This window comes from Trachinotus anak, unplaced genomic scaffold (assembly GCF_046630095.1).
Source record: "Trachinotus anak isolate AG129_WGS33_773 ecotype Australia unplaced genomic scaffold, CSIRO_AGI_Tana_v1 ptg000025l, whole genome shotgun sequence".
In the NCBI taxonomy this organism is placed as follows: domain Eukaryota; kingdom Metazoa; phylum Chordata; class Actinopteri; order Carangiformes; family Carangidae; genus Trachinotus; species Trachinotus anak.
The window spans coordinates 2759215-2776786 of NW_027273876.1; the positions used below are offsets into that span (position 1 = coordinate 2759215).

General features: G+C 40.1%; 1 protein-coding gene across 4 annotated transcripts in view; it reads left to right on the forward strand.

The window, feature by feature from the left end:
- Nucleotides 1-4031: 4031 nt before the first annotated feature.
- The window catches only part of LOC139608467 (PH and SEC7 domain-containing protein 1-like), a 76142-nt gene continuing 62601 nt past the window's right edge, over nucleotides 4032-17572 (forward strand). Inside the window, exon 1 of one of the 4 annotated variants that reach the window (XM_071462255.1) lies at nucleotides 4032-4496. The gene's annotated coding sequence lies outside the window, so the exon portion shown is untranslated. Of the gene's footprint in view, nucleotides 4497-14308; nucleotides 14439-17572 lie in introns of those variants that run through there. The other 3 variants (XM_071462252.1, XM_071462253.1, XM_071462254.1) reach the window with 3 other exon arrangements.

Below are 17572 nucleotides of genomic sequence, written 5' to 3' on the forward strand. Positions count from 1 at the left end.
CAGGTGTGCAGTTACATCACACTCCACTGAGCTGTGCCAGAGCAACGCTGGACGCCATCAGCACTGATTTACCAACAGGGCAAAGATAACCAGGTTCATTATGGTGCAACTGATCCCTGTAACTGTTGAGAAACGGGAACATACACAGTTACATAATGAGGGTCTCACAGCAGGTCCTGCTTTATTACCTGACCTTGAAGACCTGAGTCAAAATCTAGATTTAAGATCGTTTTAGCTCATATTCTCCTAAATCTAACTTTATTTAACTGAGTTTCACTGGGACATAAAATTTATTTTATCTCATTCAGAAATTATTATACATTTTGCAGCTTAGTTAGATTAGCTTAAAAAACAGCTGTGAGATGTAATATTATACGTTTCCTTGTCAACATATCTGTGGGAGTCAGTGATCACCACACAAAAAGTGCAAACACGTATTAATTCTTACGGATTTGTGCATGAATGGATCTTTTTTTTTTTGTTTACACAAATAAAAAGTTTGATTGTTTGAGTCAGAAATCTTAAAAGAAAAGAAAAATAAAGAATGAACACATGTAGGGTCATCAGCTGGATAAATGTAAATACAGCTATGGTGAATAAAAGAAGCTGTTTGCTGTTTCCAACAAGGATTTTATTTCTCAGTAAAAGCAGCCGCCGTCAGACTGACTGACACACTTTCATGAGGAGACTCGATGGCACTTCAGTGTCCAAGTGAAGCAGCTGCTTGTTGACGGTCTGCGGAGGAGATGGAAAAGTGGAAGCGGCTCAGACGCTGAGTCCTTCAGAGACCACCTGGTCACAGCTGCTGCCCTATGATCCACGTCCACCCAGGTCCACGGGGCTCCTCTCTGCCAGCAGATGGAAGCCAAGAGCAGCATATTTCTGCTGTGAGTGCACTGAAGCACAAACTGGATTCAAACCAAAGGAAAACACTAAAACTCTGTTTGGGGGTATTTACGCAGAGTTTTGTCAGTTGTTTCTTAGCTCATTAGTTCATTCATTCATATTTTTTATATCACTTCAGACTGCTTTTCCAAAACAGAATTTCACATAAGCACATCCCATGATCGAAAAGGAGAAGGGAGAGGAAAAATCTTATATAACAACACAAAATACAAAACAACTTCAAGTGATCAAATACATCTCATATAAAAAAAACAACTCTGTCGGTGCATCAGAGAATGAAGAGACACATGTGGATGTAAGAGGACGGACAAATTAACACTGTGAATCTACCGTAAATCTTTAACAGTTATGGGAGATGCCTGGTACATAAAGCTTCTGACTCACCCCGTCTCGATTGTAGATTTCTCTAAATTATTCATTTACTTGTTAGCGCAGCAGTGGGACTCCATTTAGAGTAGAGCGAGATCCAAAGGGATGATAGCAGGAGCTCTAACAAACACAGTCTTATTGCTTCAGACCAGCACACAGTTAATTGACATTAATGCCTCTGGCAGGAAATGAGGTCGACAGTTTAGACATTTCGGCTGCAGTCACGTCCATCACTGTGGCCTGACAGGACAAAGATTACAGGGGAAATATCTGAGTGCATCTCATCTGCCTTACGCCATCAGAAGCTACACAAACAATGAAGAGGAGGTAAAGGGGTTGGCAGTTTGAAGACGCTTCACCAAACTGTGTAACAGGTATATAAACTGTAAAATCCTTCATTTTACCACTGTTACTTCACATAAAACCTAAAAAAATCATTTAGATACTGCAAAGTACAAAGTAAATACAGTTTTGTCTCATCTTCATCTTTGTCTATTGGAACCAACAAGTTACTTAAAAACACATTTTTAATGTTTTACTTTAAAATTTGTGATTAAACTGCGTCAAATAACTTGAAGTTCATTAGAGTCAGAGGCTGAACCTGCTGCTCTGCTGAGATAGACCAGTTATACAAACCACCAGCCCACTGTATGTTCTTCTCAGGTTCAAAAAAATCTTTATTATTCCACCATTTTTTTATTCATATCTCCTTCTACATGCTTCAACATAAAAACTCCATTCAAACTTTAAAATCTTCAGCTCCATTAGGACATTGTCAGATATATTCAGTTTTTTAAAATATATTTAATACTTTGCAAAATAGTCAAGGGTTTTTCTGACATTGTTTACCATTAAGATGGTTTTAAATGTTTAAAATCCCCAGTTTTCACCAACTTTTCATGCAGTAACTCCATTCAAAAGTCATAATGTTCATTAACTTTCCCTCATTTTTGGTTCTTTTCAACTTTGAAATCCCAATAATAGTTTTTACACAGTGACGGTTCAGGTTTCGTGTGGCAGAAGACACACAGAGTGAGAGTGTTTCTGTTTAACTCGTCCTCACAGCCACAAACTTCACTCTACACACGTCATTTTTTTAATCAAAATTTAGTCAAATTTCTCTTCTTTCACACGATATAACTACCAAAGCACAGTGACTCACAGAATCTGACCACTGAGCCTCGGAGCGACAGGGGTACCATCTGACCGCCCCCACCGGCTCCACTGTTAACTGGGACCAGACATTCAGAGCAAATAGATTTGAAGATTCAGAGATTGAGTTCATTATTTGACATAACCAACAGCACTCCAGAGAACAATGTGAGCAAATTCATGGACATCTCTTGGTGTATCAGCATTTCTTCAATCGTACGGGAGAGTGTTTATTTCTCAGTGGAAATTATTATTGAGTACTTAATGTTGTGCATGCCAGAGAAATTTAGAGCACACCACCTTCAGACTGAATCTCTGCTGCAGATAAAGCAAGTACTTCAAATGTATGAAAGTAACCGTGGAGCTAGCACAACATAATTGTGGCGGGATTTTCTTTATTTCTTAGATTTGATTCATATCTCAGCTCTGTAGCTTTTAATTCTTGTATTTATTCTGCTTTATAGAAGATTTTAAATGCCTAAATTAAAACAAATTGAGCAAAGAAATAAAGTGAAATACAATGGACACTATTACCTTTCTATATATGTGCATATACAGTGTCATAAACAAATGAAGGACTTTAGTAAACAATTATTTAGTTTTTTATCTGTTCCCACTCTGTTATGCCGAGGCGACCCTCCTACAAACAGGCGGTCTGTCATGGCTGCCATCACTTCCTGTCAGGGCTGTTGTTTTAAAGCCGCCTCTCTGCTTTGCTGCCAACTTATCCCAGTGGTCACTGAAGGTACTGCAACAACAGAAATCCCTGCAGCCCCAAAAAAACACTTTCTCCATAGACCACAACTACAAAACTGTTGACACCTTCAGATATAACAAGGTCAGTTCGTTCTCTTTCTGCAATTTACTTTTAATCCAAAAAATAATGCTGCCGCTCTCTGCTGGACTTCACTGAAAGGACACCTGCTCACTTTGATTTCTGCGTTTTGTTTTGGTTTTGAAGTGTCATGGAGAATTCATGTCAAAATGTAAAACAACCCAAAGCTGAATAATTATCCTTTTAACATATGTTTGTCATTTGATTATTACACACTAAATGCATGCAAAAAGGGAAGACATTAAATGTTTTTAATTTTGGCATTTTAAATCTTCTGTATATTATATTATATTATATTATATTATATTATATTATATTATATTATATTATATTATATTATATTATATTATATTATTTTTGATGAGTCTTAATTGATGTATTTTTGTCTGTTTTTACATTTTGCCTCTTTCTTGTCATGTGCAGTATTTTTACATTGCAGCTGAAAGTTCCCTTTGACATATAGAGTCATCGTCTTGATAACACAACTCTGGTCACCCCGAGTAACTCACAGCTGCAACTAACTAACTAGTGCTCATGGAGGAGGCAGGCACTGGGCATGCCCAGCCCGGCGGGGGGGGGAGGCTGCACCGGGAAGACGGAGAGAGAGAGAGAGAGAGAGAGAGAGAGAGAGAGAGAGAGAGAGAGAGAGAGAGAGAGTTGAGATGTCTGTGAGCTGCAAGAAAACCCCGACCAGGACGTGTCCGTTTCACAGCATCACGCCTGTGTCCACCTGACGTGAACACCCCCCCCCCCCCCCCCCCCCCCTCCCATCCCCTCCACACTCACACTCACGGAGGCGGTTAAATGTGGACCGCAGTGGCGCCAACAGCGTGTTGCCTGCAGCAGACGGCGATGCAACAGCCTCTCATCATCTGTGGCCCCGGGGAGACGAACACTGCTGCTGCACCATATTTTGTGGTGAGTACAGCCCTCACTGCCTGCGCCGCCTTCGTGCTGGTGGAGGGATGACTGAACGTGGTGCAGTAGCTCATGCAGCGCCGTGCTGCTGCCTCGGATCCGTGCAGTAACAACTTGATCCACGTACAGTGAGAGCTCTGCATCACTGGCACATGCAGCCGGACCTGTAGGACGCAGGCAGCCGCCACAGAAAGGTCACACGCCGCACGAACACCGCGGTCATTGACGCCTCTGTGCCTGCAGCCTGCACACCGAGGCTGGAGTCAAGTTTTGCCCTTGACAGGAAAAGTTGGCACTGGAGTGTTTCATCTGGAAGGTGAGTGTGTACGTGAGAAGGTTGTAGATAACTTCGCCTGTACCTGCACTCCAGAGACAAACAGGTGAATGCAGAGCCACTGTGTTTCAGCCAATCAGCTGATCTGGTGATGCTCTTATTTCCTCAGGAACATATTTTTGCCTGCATGCAGCATGAGATTTAACACTGAATGAAATCAGGAGCTGGTGAAATCTTGCTGCAGTTGTTTTATTTATTTCATTATTTGATTTGGTTTCTAGGCAGAAGCAGTCAACAGGGCACAAACTTTTCTGTCCATCCTGCTGTATTTCTGCTGTGATCATTAGATGATTGATTAGTTCATCAACAAACACTTGATCTGAAATGTACTGATTCCAGCTTCTCAGATGTTCATGTCCTCTGGTTATCCTCTTCTTCTGTGATGGTAAACTGAAGATCTTTGGGTTCTGGACATTTCTCTTGAGCATGTGTCACAATTTCTTGACGTTTAACAGACTATTTATTGAGGAAAATATTCAGTAGAATAATCAATAATGAAAATAATAGTAGTCGCAGCCACAATTAAATTGAATCATTCATTTGTTTTCTCTGAAAATACAGCTGAATGTTCGACAGGATCAAGTTTGACCGTATGCTAATGCATGCGCCTGCTGATGAATTGCACTGCAGAAAAACTCTCGTCTCCTCTGCAGCTCAGACAGGACAGATCTGCATGAGCGGCTGAAGACCCTGTCAAACGTCCCCTTAAATCAGCCCGGGAGTAGATCCATTCCCCACCGCCAAGGGCAGCTGGAAGCATTTTGTCTTCATTTGTTGCAGTTTATGAATCCCCCATCTGGGGCTCGGTCTAGACTCTGCCTCTGGGTCTCAGTGAACGGACGGGTGGGGGTAGAAAAAGACTCTATTCTTCTCACCTTTCCTGGGCAGGGAGAGAAGCGAAACACACAGAAGCACAACATCTACTTCATCACGTTTGCAGGGCTGCTTGTCACAGTGGTCTCTGTGGAAGTCAACTGCACCGTGTTTGTTCCACTGCAGATATAAAACTCCATATTACCCTCAATCTTTCACGCATTCAGACTATTAGGATCAGTTTCAAGTTGCTAAATCTTCTGAGTATGACAAGACTTAAATATTTATAAGATAAACCCATAAAAAGCCCAAGTCTCAATATTTTCTGACTTCCTCGCCCTGTTTGTGTCTCTCAGAGTCGAGCCCATTGGTTCCTACTACAAAAAACTTTCATTTTTACTATAGCAATTAGTGCATTTGTTAGGGACTATTTTTAGCTGTGGATTAATACACATTTGTTGCTGAGTGAGTATTTAAGGCAGCCAGATGGTCTGATAGTCAGACTGAATTGTCATCTTGTTTCAGTGTTCATTGCTGCTTGTAATCGATATGTTTGTAATAAAAGACAGTGTGAAAGGGGTGAAAAGGCTGAATCTGCAGCTCCCCTCGTCCTCACTGAGCTTCATAGTGACTTGAAGCTCATTGATTATCAGTCCAAACCTCAACTTAACTGTTTTGGTTCAGGTTGTGGATCATTTAGCAGCTGAAGAGCCTGATATTTCCCTCAGGAGCTGGTGGAGACCAAAAACAGAGCTAAAAGAGAGGGAACACTGGACTTTCATCAGCTGGACACAAACATGACTCCAAATGATGATGTTGCTTCCTAAGTGCTCGTTGTAAATAAGTAACTGTTTATATCGCCTCAACTGTGACAAACAGTACATCACTACTTGGCTAAAACTAAAAGACAGAAAAAGCCTCTGAAACAATCATGATGTAAATATTTCAGGTTTAGTTTTGTGCTGAAACAACGAGAAAGTGAACACAGTCTGAATCACTGCTGAACGTCACTGCAGTGTAAACGCTGCTACAGTCACTTACTGGTGCACGTACTGTAAAGTACGGCTGAACAAAGATGCGTTCGCTTCACTTAGGGAAAAAAGTGAATGCACTGTGTGGTCAGCAACTGCAGATCTCTGAAAAACTGATTTTAATATTTATTGGTTATTGGTCATTTCCACCTACAGTGCAGTACTTGTCCTGCCGAGTCATTCAAACTCAACACAGCAGTTAGCTTTAGCACTTTTCATTACAATCAAAAACAAAATGGCAGTGCAGGACTTGTCATTTCTGCTGCGTTGATCACTGATTGGCTGTGTTTCAAACCAGGAAAACAGGTGTCAATGAGCAGAATATCTGACATGACGGCTGAGGAGATGAGGGCAGCGATTAACCAGGCCAGATACACGTAAATTGGACTGAGTCAAAATAAACTGCAGTGTGTGTTCATGGTAATGAGGGAGCATGTGACCCGGTGCAACTGATGTTGTTTTTAACAGTCTTTGGAAAACGGTGGAGCTCTATGGCTCAGAGGGATAAGATTTATGAGGCTCTGGAGACAGTGTTGTTAGTGGGATGCATTCGTTGTTGGTTATTGACAATAAGAAACACATAGAATCTCAGCAGCCTTGTGCTTTAGTTAGAGGATAAAAGGTTGTTTTGTTGGCAGCAGGACACACACAGATGCCTTGATGGCCTGTGTGAGAGCTGCAATAACAAAGTGGTTAGCGCTAACAATGTTTGGGTCCCTGTCGCTTCTCATTGGAAGACTGAGATGGTCAGATCCCTCTTTATTCTCATGTCGTTAATGGAGCAACATTAGTGACCAGAGCTGTCTTGAATCGAATTTCTATATTTTTTTTGCCTCCTTCCCACGTCTTGTTTTATTTCTTCCTACACTCTCCCACTCCTCGCTCTCTCTCACTTGCCCATGGTTACTGCCTTGGTCTTTTTTTTTTCATCATTTTCTCTCGTTGCCTTTTTGTTTCAAGGAACCAGCAGGTTTCATGAGTTTCCACTCCCTGTAGCTGTAATGAAGATCTGTTCCTGGTGTATTTTAATATACAACGCTGAGAGCCAAGAGTACGTTTTGGAGGTGTGGCAGTGGGAGTATTTAGGAGGTGAGAGAGCTGGCAATGAAAGGGGCCTTTTAGCATTTGGATAGGAGTGAGCTTGTGTGATGATGGTGAGCATTAGCATTTTACAATCCTGCTGTGTTTCCCTATAATGAGTGGTCGTCTGCTGTCGGCTGCTCCAATCTGTGAGGCTTTTTCTGTACATTGGCTGCGGTGCAGATGGAGCGCTTTGCAGTGGCCTGGATCCTGTGTGATTAATGAAACACAAATCTGTTGTAGAGGCGCTTTTCTCCTCATTGCATGCTGAGGTCCCTTCTCGTTTAGTCATGCTGGTCGCTCAGGAAAGGTGCAGTATCGGGATACAGGCTTCATCCTTGGCTGTTTGGTAACATTTGAGTGCCAGTAATTGATTTTCCCTGATGCTTGATAGCCCTCAAAGCTGTGCTAAAGTGTCCAGCAGCAAGTGATATCACATTATCTGACTTCAAGAGGTTTAATTGAGGAGTAGAGTTGCATCAATCACAAGCTCTGTATTGGACTTTTCATACTTTGATTGTCTTGATTTGGGTGAAAAAATCTCTCAGGTCTTTCTTTCTTAAAGGAGCCATATGTAAGTTTTGCTTTTGCTGCATAGCAACCATTAGCATAAACCGCTATTTAGTAAACAGTCTTGGAAAGAGCTTCAGCCATTGCTGTGTTTACAATACAAGAGGTGATAATATGCCCTACACGACTACCAGGGCTAGCGGGTTAGCATGCTAACTTCAGGTGCACCATGCAAAAGCAACCAAATAAACGAGCTACATGTAAGTTATAACACGTCCTCTGAGCAGCTGCTTCTTCAGGGTAGACTGTGTGTGTGTATCAGAAAGTGATGAGACAGTTTCGCTGGACTGGGGCTAGCTGGTCAGCATGCTAACTTCAGTAGAAGAAAATAAGTGATAGAAATAGAAACAAAACAAGGAGTGAAGTTTGATGTTTAACTCACACTGTTCCTTTTACATGGTGAGTAAAACTTCAATAGTTAGGGTTAGGTTATTTTTTATTTTTAAGTACAATTCGTTTTTTTTTTAGCTGTGAAAGTTCACAGCCAAAAACCAGTCTGCAAACTACAGTGTCCACAGTGGCAAAGGTCATCAGAGCCGTGAGTTTATTCGTCCTGGGATCAGTGTGACTGACAACTACATTTTCTTAGTCTGTAATCAGCTGGTTCTCCTGCAGGATTTCTACCTCTGTCTCTATTTGTCTTCTTTCCTCTTGCATTTGATTGAGCTGCTCGTCTCTGTACTGGGGTTCAGGTACGAGCACAAGGTGACGGCTTTAAATGTCTTGTTTGAAAAATACACATTCAAAAAGCTGCAACCTGTAAATGTTTCTTCATGAACTTCAAAATTGTTGAGTAATTTTCTGTCACTTGCCTCATCAATGAATCAACTAATCATTTTATCACCAATCAAAATGTAGACTTCTGTGTATACGTGACCTTACATTAGTGGAAAAAAGCAGTTGGGAGTGAGAACTAGAGAAAGAAAAGAGGAGATCCAATCTTTAGCCTCCTCCTGTCACACTGAGGAGTTTATTTTTAAAACCCCATCGATCAATGAGTGCCATTGTTTGTCTTTGTAGGACTCTCAAGTTCACCCGCAAAGGTCGCCATTAACCAATGGAGGCAATCGACATAATCTTTTAACTTGATTGTCCTTATTTGTCAGAAATAGAGCAGCGGTCGGGATGAGAGAGCTGCTGTTGTCTCACAGGCTGCTGAAAGCCTCCCCGCTTTCTCAAACTCTCATCTGCATCCACCTCAGGAGTGCTGACGCTGCTGTAAGGCAAAAGCTGGCTGGGTGATGCTTGGTGCAGTCTGCAGAGATGGGCTGCTGCTGATGGCTGCCTGTCATTTTCACCTGTTTCACCTCGTGCACCTGCGTGCACGGAGGAAAGCGAAGCGAGCGAGCAGCTGCCGAACTGTTGACTTCAGTGGTTTGTTGAGCCAGACGGTGACTTTGAGGAACAGATTTCTGAAGAAATACAAAGCGATGACGAAGGTATGTCACAGTCAGACAAACTCTTCCAGGTATTAATATGAGGAAATATAAGCTGCTTTAGCTGTAAGTTAGAGCGACTGGTTTTCTGTCTTCTTAGAGGAGTGGATTAGCTGATAGTGTTGCTCAGCCTGACGGGATCCTTGTGTTCAACACTGGAGAAAACTCTATGTGAAGTGCTGACATTTCAGTTTCATTCAGCTAAATGAGCTGCCTGCTTCAAGGGCTAAGTAGAGGTCATCTATCTATCTATCTATCTATCTATCTATCTATCTATCTATCTATCTATCTATCTATCTATCTATCTATCTGTCTATCTATCTATCTTTATGTAAAATCCTAAATTATTCTGCAAATTCAGATTAATAATACAAACTCAATACATAAAAAAATAAATACAGTGTAAGATAAAATTAGGCTTTATTGCTGATTAATCGCTGAGTAGAAATTCAAAAATTACTCATTTGAACTACGTTAAGTAGTTAAAATAAGCTCAAGAACATGAAAGTGATGTATTGATAATCCAGTAATATAGTGTATGTTATTCTGAAATGGGCCATCCTGCGTTGTAAGTATTTTTAGTCTATTTATATTAGTTCAAGTATATTTCAGTTAAGTTTGTTTATTTTGGTCCTTTTTAATATTTATACATAGTAAGTACAGGTAGAAATAAAGAATAAACTTTTGATTGTGTTGTATTTTAATGGTAATATATATACATATATATATGTTCTTTTACTTGAGAAAATTTTGAATTACAGACTTTTACTTGCAACAGAGTATGTCTACACTGTTGTATAAATACTTTTATTTAAATTTACATAGGCTACTTAAATTTGCATTATGTTTACATAATGTTTATGGAGTTTGACAGGTGTCAATTCAACAATTCAATTCTAATAACCTAGTCTATAGTCCACATGTTGGTGATGTTACAGATGTTTTAAGCTGTCTTCAGTTAAATGTAAATCCTTTTTTAAAATTTCTTACAAACTTCTGAGCTCACTAAAACTTTGATTTGAGGGTCTGTCATGTTTACGAGGTTTCTCTTCAGACTCCCCTCAAGACATTTAGGATGGGAGACCAAGTTTACCATCACGAGATCGCTGGATCAGCTGCTTGAACCTGCGAAACTCTATAAACATTATAATTGAAGCGGCTTTATTTGAAATCAAAAGAGCCTAAACTTGGAGAACAAAAGGCAGCAAAGCTTCACAATTTAGTAATAATAATAATAATAAACTTTATTTATAGAGCACTTTTCATACCAGAGATCAACTGGAAGCAGGAACAAGAGAAGATTTATCATTTTCGTTAAAGAACAGTTTAGAAAATTCATCAGTTAACTATATTTGACCTCGTAAACTCAGCTCCATAAAGAAATGCTTTTCCAATTTTAATGTGGAGGAACCTGCACAGAGCCCATCCAAGACCTGTTGAACTGGAACGATGACTGTGAGTCAGACTTATCACCCGCACCCTAATGCTCTTGTGTCTGCATGGAAGCAAATCCCTGCAGCCATGTTCAGCATCTGGTTGGAAGCCTGAATATAGAAAGTAGAGGCTGTTAGAAACTTCCCAACTCACTAAAAGTTTGATTTGAGGGTCTGTCGTTGTTGGATGTTTTCTCCTCCCAGCCATGAAGGCCTTTTTGGATGAGAGGAGAAGGAGAAAGTTATTGTTGTGAAGGCCAGAGTTTATCACTGTTGTAAATCTGAGAGGGATCTGGGACCTCATGGCCAGTCGACCTGACATTAGACATCACGGAGATAGATACACAGGGGAAGACGATGGACAGGCACATCACAGAGAAGCCAAAAAAGTGGTTAAAGGTTTATATCTGGTATTTCACAACCTGGGTCGTATCAACACATCAATACTTTTCTTATATTCTGTTGAATAAACAATAAATTGATTAATTGTAAAAACTGATAGTGTAAATAATCCTTAGTTGCTGCTCTAATCAATTTATTTCATATATAAAAAGTGAAATGGTGTCAAAATGTGAAATGTAGGACCACTGTCAGCAAAACTTGCAGCCATGTAATTTTAGAGGCGTAAATAAATAAAAACAAGCCCTAAAGCCTCTCTGTGCTTGATTTAGAGCATCGGCCTAACTTCTCATCTTGTTTCTCATTTTTACGGGACGGGTCGTGTCCCTCGTTTCCTTTGTAAACAAAACATCTTAAATGAACACCGGGGTACTGTGAGTCTGCAGTGCAGAAGTTATTAGGCAAATAGCTTCATCCTCCAAAGAGCTGCTTTTTATGGTTGAGCTGTTTCCACACAAACTGCCTGACACTTGCTGTTACTTGGTCTCATTGTTTACTATAAATAATGATAGGGGAGCACCATTTTATTGTTAACCTTTTACTCAAATTGTTTTAAATAGTGCTTTTGTTAGGGACTATTTTTTATCTGCGGAGTGATATTTACAGAAGCTGGATTTGTTGACAATAAGAAAACGATAGAATATCACCATGTTTATGTGTCTTTTTTAATGTGAATGTGTGTGTCTCTTATCTGAGTCTCTATCTGTTTATGTCTGTGACTCAGTTTGACCTTTTACCTCTGATGATGTCCAACAGTCTGAGTCTGGGGCCCCGTTCTGTCTCCGTCTCTTTTACCTTTGACCTACACTCTCATTGCGTTCCCTCTGCAGCTGAATAATGGTTTTAATAAAGTTCATTCAAGCATTTAGTAAAAAAAAAGTCAAAGTTCAGGTAGACCACTTTAAAACCCTTAACAACCGATTACCACAATTTATGTCAAAAATCTGAGTCATAACTGAAATCAAACAAATCTGAACCTAAACACACAATAATGCACATATTTTAAGATTTGGTACATTTTAGGAAAATATAATTATCTGTGATCTTCATGGCAAATAAACATCCATAAACCTGCTGAGAAATCATATAAAAATATGCATCTTATAACTGCGAGACTGAAAATCATCACATTTTTAAGTTTTCGTCTGTATCAAAGTGATTCATTGAGAGCCATCAGTACATCTGTTAGCACCTAGCTAACAAGAACTGCTAACAGTGAATCCAGCTAACTTCATTTGCAAGATGCAAACAAATGAAGGCTAAAAAACGGTAAAGTTGCTGCTCTCATAAATGATTGAATCCATGTCAAGAGCTATCTAGCTTTGTAGTAATCAGTACTGTTACTACTGCTAACAGCACAAGCTACTGTATTTACTACAAAAGCTTGTAGTGTTACCGGTTACAATCCAAAAAAACCAAACGTGTTCAGGACTAGCACGGCTATATTTTCTGACTGTTTGGAAGATGGTCCTAGAGGCTATTAACGTTTAAGCTAACAGCTGTTCTGGTCTTTACTGGATTTGGGAAAGTTTTACCTCCAGAAAACGTTACGTTACGTTTGTGACATTAAAAGTGAAAAGTTACTGCTGAAAATACAAATAAATATTTAAGCTAAGTAGCAAACATGGTTTTGTTAAAGCAACTTTTTCCATCTCATACTACGACTAATTAGTTATAATAAAACAGGATCCCTGATTCTTTATTTTTATGTCTTTTGATGAAATCTGCTGCCAGTTTTCCTTTCAGCTAATGATTAAAATTAGATCCTGTTTCAACTCATTGTTTCAAAAAATTACAAATAATTTCCAAATTCATTCATTAAAAACTTTCAGTATATCAGAGATTAGCATTTAGCAGTGGCTTCATATATTTGTAACACACAGCTGTTTGGGTACCTGACTCTTGATGTTTAGTCAAAATATGGAAAGAAAGTGTTTTTGTCCATCCGAGGCTTCCGTACTTCTCTTTAATATTTCAGCAGAGTGAGGCTGAGCTTTCACCTACTTCTTTCTCTCTGATGTCTTCAGCTCCTATAAGAGGTTTTTGATGAATCATTGCTGGATCTCACACATGTCAGTCATTTTTTTTATTTATAACCCTTAAAGAACTTTTTTATTGATTATCTGTCGTGTAAAGTTTTCGTCTGATGCGTCCGCTCCAGCAGCAGCTACCCTGATGTCGCTCTGTATGTGCTGCTGAATTATTTAAAACTGGCACAAAATAACATCGACTGAAACAAACACTGACATGACTGTGTAGGCACCAAGTATAGATGCTACACTACATGGCCAAAAGTATATGGACACCTGAAAGCTCCACTGTTGGGTGAGAAAGTGTAGATTTTCTTTTTAAATTTTCTGCTACTTTATACCTCGGTTTCACTCGATTTCAGAGGGGAATGTGGTACTTTTTACTCCACTACATGTCTTTCATATAGACAGATAGATTTTTGCTTCCTAAATGTGAGGATTTGATGTTTTTCTTCGTCACACATGATAGTAAACTGCACGTCTTTTGATTTTGGACTGTTTTCAGCCTCAGAACAAAACCATTAACCCTCCTTTTATTGATTATCAATAGTGTAGTGTGGTCTGTGATGTAGTGACCAGCTGGAGTCCGTCCTCACCTGAGCTGTTTGGGAGGAGGGGTTCACACATGCTTCAGACCACGTGTCCAGTTTTCATCCTCTCACATCTGCTGCTTTTATTTTGAACTGCATCCCATGGTTGGGGGTGTGGGGTGGGGCGTGGGGGGGGGGGTCCAGATTGTACCACTGCCTGGTGCCTTTAAGCACTTCACGCCCCCCCCCCCTTGTCTTGCACGTTCCCTCCTCACAGCACCTCCCATACCCATACCAACTACTCCACACTGACTCAGCATGTATGTGAAAGGCAGAAAGGGGAGGGGAGGGGGCAGGGCTAGGTGATGCGAGGTTGCTAATTGGCTGAGTGTGAGCATTGCTGCCGGGGGGGGGGAGGAGGGGGCTGGCTGTGCTGGTCGGACAGGTCCGCACTGACTCCTCTGCTGGAGGAAAGGAAGGAAGGAAGGAAGGAGGTGAAGATGAGAGGGAAGGAAGAAGGAATAACAGAGAGGATGAGACAAGATAAACCATGTGGGAGGTGTAAATCCTGTATGGATGAAGCGGCTGTGAGAGGAGGAGAGGTGAGTGTGAGATTGAGATGGGGGGAGGAAAGATTTTGTGTGTGTGTGTGTGTGTGTTTATCCATAGTACAAATGTAGCTGTTAGTGTCTCTGGGTCGATCAGAATAAACAACCACTGAGGAAGCTTCGCTCGACAGTATAACTGATCCAGATGTGCGCGTCCTGTTGTAAGAGGCGAACACTTGACCAGCAGACAGGGGAGAGTGGGTCTCCACAGGATATCGTGTGTGTTTGTGTGGGCGAGTGAGATTGTGAGTGTGAAGGCATGAATGAGAGAACATGTGTGAGGGTGTGTGAAATCAGGGACTTGCATATTTTTGTATCATCAGTGTGTCAGTGCAGCCCCTGTTTAAGTTGCGTCCCTTGTGATCAACAGTGTCATTTATACATCACTGAGCTGCTGTTCACTTGGGCTCAGTGATAATTATTATAGTTGTTGAATTGAAATAAAATTATTAGTGATGATGTCATCTTATTAGTGATCAAATTATTAATCGATTAATTGACATTTCTCAAGTATAAATATTGAAATGTCAAATATTCCAGCCTCTCAGATGCTTTTCTTTTGTCACGTGTTAGTTGAATATTTTTGGGTTTTAGACGTTTGCTCAAATAAAACAAGATATTTGAAGTTGTCACATTTTTCTCTGTGAACTTGTGATGGGATTTTTTTTTTTTTTACAATTTTTTGATATTTCATAGACAAAACCATTAATCAATAAATCTAAAAAGCAATGATGAATCGCTAATAAAAATGATGATTATAATTTTATCATTCCACGAGTATCTGTAGTCTAAATGAATGTGAGCAAACAACCTGAAGAATTTGTAGGAATGTGCGAATTTGCTTCCATTGCGACACAGAAGTGATAATTTTATTTAGATTTTTTTTTTTTTTTAGGAAAAGTTCACAAAACACAATAGCGAATGGTTTGTGTTCAGAAAACCAAAAATGTCAGACATCTTCTGGTTTCTTGTGTGTGAGGAACTGCTGTTTTCTTTTTTTTTTCTTTTTTTTGAACTTTTATTGAACGAAACAAGCAACTTGAGGCTGTTACTTTGAACTCTTAGAGAATTATGATGGATGTGATGATTCTTCAGACAACAGATAATGAAAACAACTGTTTGCTGCAGCCATAGTGTGTCAGCAGCTGCCAGCTCCTTCACCGCTGAAGAATGTTTGTCAGGATGATAGGAGAAGAATCATCGTGGATAATAGACAGAATCGATGGAATAAAAATACCCATTTTGTCGGCATCAGTGCTGCTGAGCTGCTGTTTTTGACTCATTGACCCGTTCAGAGGAACACAACCCTGCAGCAGAGACAACAGGGTGAGCGAGGTCACCTGCCGAGAGAAGCTTTGAAATGTGAGTTACTTCCTGAGAGATCTCAAGGATGTTGCTGCTTGTGAAACACTTGCATCATGTAGTCCACGAAAACCAGGGTCCTCCTGCTCCATCCCGGGGAGTCTCTAAGAACTTTATCTTCATCATGCAAATGAGGCTTTTTTAATAGTTGTGAAATCAGGGCTTACTTTACTCTGACCATCATCCCCAGTGGCAGGAAATCCTATCCACATGTCCATAATGGTGATGACTAGGCTTGGGCTGATATTCAGTAATATCAAATATCACGATATTTCCTACCATATTGCCATTATTTGCCAATATTTTTCATAATATTGAAAAAAAAATAAGGTTAAACTTCTGTTAAGTGGCTGCATTACTTATAACTGACACAGAAAATACAATAGTATAATCATATCTTATGAAAAAAACTCCTAAAAAATAAAATACAACATAATTATTTTATAATATAATATTGTGTAGTTCCCACCCTCTATAATATGTTTCATAATATTAAAAAAAACAAAAAAAAAACTTTGAACTGCTGTTTCATGGCAGCATCTTATACCTGAAATATAAAATACAATGATATATTCATATATTATGAAAAAAAATAACAAAACAAAACATAAAATACAACTATATAGTTATATAATATAATATCGTATATTGTGATATTTCCCACCATGTGCAATATTTTTATAATATCGAAAAAACTAAACTTTGAACTGCTGTTAAGTGGCAACATCACTTATTGAAACAGGAAATACAATAATGTAATCATATAAAATGATCATATAAAATAGTAATATTATTAAATAAATAATATTACATTTTGGATGTTGCCTGGTGATGAATCAAAACATGACAGTTAATGTCAGTGATGTAGGAACAGTGAGAAGTTAGTTATTGCAGTGTGGCTCCTGTGGGCCACGTTCCAACACGGTTCACAGTTAAAGCTGCAGCCGCATGACACACAGCCCATGACGGCAATTAGCATAATTAAGGCCAAAATCTTAGCGCCTGATTGCAACAATTTGTGTGAAGAATTGCCCTCCTTCTGAGTCATAACTCTGAGTCACATCTGAACACACAGATCTGATACTCAGTTACACTCTGAGTATTATCTCTATTGTAAATAGCAAATAAAGCTGAAAGCACCGCTGTGCCTGAGCCGCCCAGAGCTGCTAGCATGGCTGCAGACTCTGAGTCTTGTTCCTGCCTGGATTGTCTCTGCACAGCAGGCTCACAACACACAAGAATAGGCTCCGTGGGAACCTGAAGAAATTAGATTCTAAAAAATGTTTCAGCAGCGTTTGTAGGGATCTGTTAGTGAGTCATTCTCCATTCAGCCGGTGAAGGTAGTGAGTAGAGGCGGCAAGGTCACGGCCAGTGCGGTCTCTCCCATCTTCTCTCCACCAGTACGCCTCCCTGCTTCTTTCTCCTCTCACACACACACGTTTTGTGCCTCTGCATGACTCAGAGGACTCGTCTCTTTAGTCTGAATGTGTCTTTGAAGAAAAGAGAGAAGCGCTGCTGCAGATCGAGACAGCCCTGCATCAAATGCAAACAAAGTCACATTTCTCAGACGGCTCCGGCACTCGTCTCTTTAATGTCAGTTCATCCTCTCGTAGTCGCCGCTCGGTTAATTATGATTCAGTGTGGTGACGGGTGGAAGTTCAGAGAGTTTGAGTGGTGTATTTTGGGCGTGACAGCGAGTCCTCTGCCATTTCTTGGGAATCTGCACGAGTAGGCAGCTGTGCCAAATCCATTCAGTGTGATGTAAC